This window comes from Typha latifolia, chromosome 5, assembly GCF_019914945.1.
Source record: "Typha latifolia isolate L0001 chromosome 5, TyphaL0001v2, whole genome shotgun sequence".
Classification (NCBI taxonomy): Eukaryota; Viridiplantae; Streptophyta; class Magnoliopsida; order Poales; family Typhaceae; genus Typha; species Typha latifolia.
In genome coordinates, this window is record NC_133090.1 from 7,496,395 (window position 1) to 7,501,460 (window position 5,066).

The window sequence follows — 5,066 nt, forward strand, 5'->3', positions numbered from 1 at the left end:
ATGTACGTATATTCTTACGTAATTATTTACAGTAACTTAATTCTTATTTTTCTTAATTATCAAGGAGAATAATAGACAGATTAAATTATATTTTAAATACACTATTAAATAATATAATTATGATTAATAAATAACAAAACAAATATAGAAATGAAGAGTACATAATTACAACCAGAAAACTATCTTTCTTGCCGGGTTAATTTTAATGAATAGAAAAACTAACATTATTTGTTATAAATAATTTCAAATCTCGACCCCCCTATTCAAGACCCTATGGACCTATCTATCGAGGCTTGATCGTTGTCATAGCAACGTGAGCGAGTGGTTCTTTGGTATTTGTAGTCGTGTGAGTAGTCTTATCCCCTAGACGCCTTTCTCAAATTAGGATATATTATATCTTATATACACGCATGTTTTAGCCTCCAACATGATTATATAACTTTATATAGAGATGATTTCAATCAAGCATATTTTATTATGCATTTGATTAGGCTAATCTAAGATATGAGTACATTGGTGATATATAGAGATGATTATACTGTTATGGTTTTTATGTCGGAATGATCTCTATCATGAGTATGCATATAATAGACTAGCAAAAGTATACATGTGTTAGATACATGGTTAGAGTCGGCATTGCATCATTTTTCTCTTGGCTTCTTTACCATCTAAATTCCTGAGTTGCATGATCTGTTGTCATACTGGATATATATGCATATGATTTATCATGTATAGGAAATCATAAAAATACATGTGTATGTGATGTGATATGATGTGATGGCTAGAACGGTATCTGGTCCGGACTAGTACTAGACATACTCTTAGCGTATGGCAGAGTATGGTGATGGCTGATAGTTGCACTCTTAGCGTATGATAGGGTACAACTATCATTGATATACCCTAGCGTATGGCAGAGTATGATTACTTTCTTCTGAGATACCCTTAGCGTATGGCAGGATATGATTTATCCACAGAGATATCCTTAGCGTATGGCAGGGTATGATTTATCTTCAGAGATACTCTTAGCATATGACAGGGTATGCTATGAGCTTGTGACATGATGTGTATCGAGTTTGGGGCCGGATACTATAGTCCGACATGGTGGATGATATTCATAGTTGAGACGGATGATTGTGATAGTGAGAGATATGTGGATTATATCTAGCTCTGACATATACGATTATCTAGTGGTTGGCATGCATCATGCATCATTATTGACATGGCTAGTATCATTTGATCATAATTGATATACGTGATATGTTGTTATATTTGGTGATGTTATATGGTAAATTCATCATGTGATATATTTTTGGTTGAGGATATAATATGCTCATTCATGAGAATGCAGGAAAGTGTGCATATTAGCTCAATCTGTCAACCACCACAAAAATAATGGAATAACCATGTACCAGTGAAAGACCCTCTATGAAATCCATAAAAATATCTTCCCAAACACGATCCGGTATAAGTAAAGGCTGTAGTAATTCGATCGGTTTCAATGTGGTTGCCTTAGCCCTTTGATAGACATTGAAAACACGGACAAAACTCCTCACATCTCTTCTCAATCCTAGCCACGTGCAACTCTGGAGTTTGGTGGAAGTGCTCCAACAATTTTTGCCACAATCCATCATTTGCGGGCACTCAAATGCATTCATGGTCTAGCAGCAAACCGCCTCGATTCTCCAACTCTGGATGGCGCTCCGGATCATCCAACACCTCCTACAACAATCTGAAAATATCTACGTCAGATGTACATGTATACCTCAGCTCCTCAAGGAAGGGAAAGGTAGGAGAAGAATAGGCTGCAAGCTCGGCGATATCGGGTTGGCGCGATAGTGCACCCGCCGCTCTATTTTTCGTTCCCTTGTTGTATTGGATTTCATAATCGTACCCTAGCAATTTTGTGACCCATCTCTGCAATGCCGGAGTATGTATAAGCTGTCCCATAAAGTATGGAAGGCTTCGCTAATCAATTCGGATAATGAATCACCTACTGATCAAATAAGGCCTTCACTTTATCACCGCATGCAGAATTGCTAACATCTCTCTCTCGTAAGTCGATAATTGCTGACATTTTGTGATAAAGCCTTACTAAGAAAGGCTGTGGGACGTCCTCCTTGCATTAGTACAGCTCCTATGCTAACTCCCGATGCATCACATTCCACAATGAACTCTTTTGTGAAGTTCGGTAGCATTAGAACGGGCGTCGTTGTCATTGCTGTTTTTAGTGTTTCAAAGGTTGTAGTAGCTTCATCCGTCCATCTAAAAGAATCCTTCTTCAATAAAGAAGTGAGAGGAGCAACGATCTTGCCATACCCAGTGATGAAGCGGCGATAATATTCGGTCAGCCCCAAAAATCCTCGCAATCCTGTGGTAGTAGTAGGTATAAACCAAGCGGTCATGCATGCCACCTTTTGGGGATCCGCCATTACACCTTCCGCTGAGATGATGTGGCCTAAATACTCCACTTGTGGTACTCCCCATAGGCACTTAGACTTCTTGATCCTTCTTGATCTTCAACTAGTACTGGACATACTCTTAGCGTATGGCAGAGTATGGTGATGGCTGATGGTTGCACTCTTAGCGTATGACAGGGTACAACTATCATTGATATACTCTTAGCATATGGTAGGGTATGATTACTTTCTTCTGAGATACCCTTAGCGTATGGTAGGGTATGATTTATCCACAGAGATACCTTTAGCGTATGGAAGGGTATGATTTATCTACAGAGATACTCTTAGCGTATGATAGGGTATGCTCTGAGCTTGTGACATGTTGTGTATCGAGTTTGGGGCCGAGTACCATAGTCCAGCATGGTGGATGATATTCAGAGTTGAGATGGATGATTGTGATAGTGAGAGATATGTGGATTATATCTGGCTCTGACATATACGATTATCTAGTGGATGGCATGCATCATGCATCATCATTGATATGACTAGTATCATTGGATCATAATTGATATACGTGATATGTTGTTATATTCGGTGATGTTATATGGTAATTTTATCATGTGATTTATTTTTGGTTGAGGATATAATATGCTCATTTATGAGAATTGATTTCATTCATATATATGTTATTGAGGATACATATATATATGTTCATACATGGCATCATGCTGCTTTCTGATTCATATTATCGAGTACATGATTTACTCTCTGTTTGGCATCACTAATTCGGGGTAAGGTCTAATCACTGAGCCTTTAGCTCATGACTCATTTTGTTTTCTCCTTTCCTAAAACTCAGGTGAGTAGGATACTCTCTTAGAGACCTTGCTAGTGGGTGAAGAGTAGTGTGTGGTTAGTGTTTTGCGCTAGATGAGTTATCTTATTCGATGTATTAGTAGACATTCTCGAAGTATGTCTTTATCCTTGTCTTATATTATAGGATGTGACTTTGTACTTGTATAATGATGTATATACTACCGCTGTGTGTATATTATGGTGAAAAACTTTTGATGATGTGTTGTGGCCTATGTGGGGCCCAAGTAGGGTTATTCGTGTGTTGTTAACAGTTAAACTTGTTTTATTATTAGTTTAGATATTGTGAATAATTTATGATGTTGATACAGGTTTATTTGATTGTTAGTAACTAAACAAATGGTCAGGTGCTACGCACGCGCCGTGTGGGCTCGTTCCATGCACGTGTTCAGGGTTGTGGGTGTTATAATATACTTGCTTCATGTGATTTTGAGCAAGTTTAAGATGGGCACGTAACCTCCTTAATCTGGCATCTTTATCCATCAAAGCTAAGTCCACCTTTGTCCAATCTGCAGATGCCACCAGGTCATAAAAGCGTACTATCGGAGTCGTGCATCCATACATCGCCTCAAATGGAGTCATGTCAATACTGGTGTGGTAGGCGGTGTTGTACGACCACTCCGCCCATAGTAAGAACTCCAACCATCGGCTCGGCATCTCTCCAACAAAGCACCTCAAGTACTGCTCAATGCCTCGATTGACCACCTCGGTTTGGTCGTCTATCTATGGATGGTAGGCTGAATTGAAGTTCAATCAAATCCCCTGTAATCTGAAAAACTCCATCAAAAAGTCGCTCATAAATACATGATCATGATCCGAGACAATCGTGCGTGGCATGCCATGTAATCGAGCAACATCTCTAACAAAAATTTCAGCCACTGACTTGGCTGAAAATGGATGTGACAATGTCGTCAAAGAATACCATTCGCAGTAAAAGAATACCAAGACATACATTCGCAGTAAAGGTTGAAAGATATCATTCATAAGGCCTTGAAAAGTAGCTAGAGCTTTGGTAAGACCAAAGGGCATCACTCGGAACTCGTAGTGCCCGTCCGGAGTCTGAAATACAGTTTTGTGCACATTCTCCAGGTGAACTCTAATTTGATGGTACCCGGCCCTCAAGTCAAGCTTGCTAAATATGGTTGCTCCTACAAGCTCATCCAGAAGTTCCTCTATGACCGGAATGGGATATTAGTCCTTAACGGTGATAGCGTTTAGTGCCAGGTAGTCGACACAAAAACACCATGTCACGTCCTTCTTTTGCACTAATAGCACAGGCGATTAGTAAGAGCTATGACTTAGTTGTATGAGGCCTTGCTCTAATATCTCGACTACCATCTTGGAAATAACTTTTTTTTGCACATGTGGATACCGATATGTCCTCACATTTACCAGTGTAGTCCCGGGTACAATCTCTATGCGATGGTCCGCCGTTTGTCTTGGTGGCAACTCCTTTGGTTCCTCAAATAGTCCAGCAAATTTATCTAATAAATTAGACAACTCTATGATAGTATCTGGACTCATTTGAGGCTCATCTCCTGCTGGTCCTAACTGAAGAAGATAGGTTAAATTATTCGCACAAGGCAGCCCCACCATCGGGTGCATTGCAGGAATCGGTGGAGAACGAACGGCATCAAGCCGGACATCTTTGTTTCCTTGTTTAAATTTCATCCATATGCTCCGGAAATCAAATGTGACGGGTCCCAAACTCTGTAACCACTAAGTGTTAAGGACAATGTCCGCTTCTCGCAGTGCCAACGGATACAAGTCCATAATGATGTCATATCCTTACACCCGTAT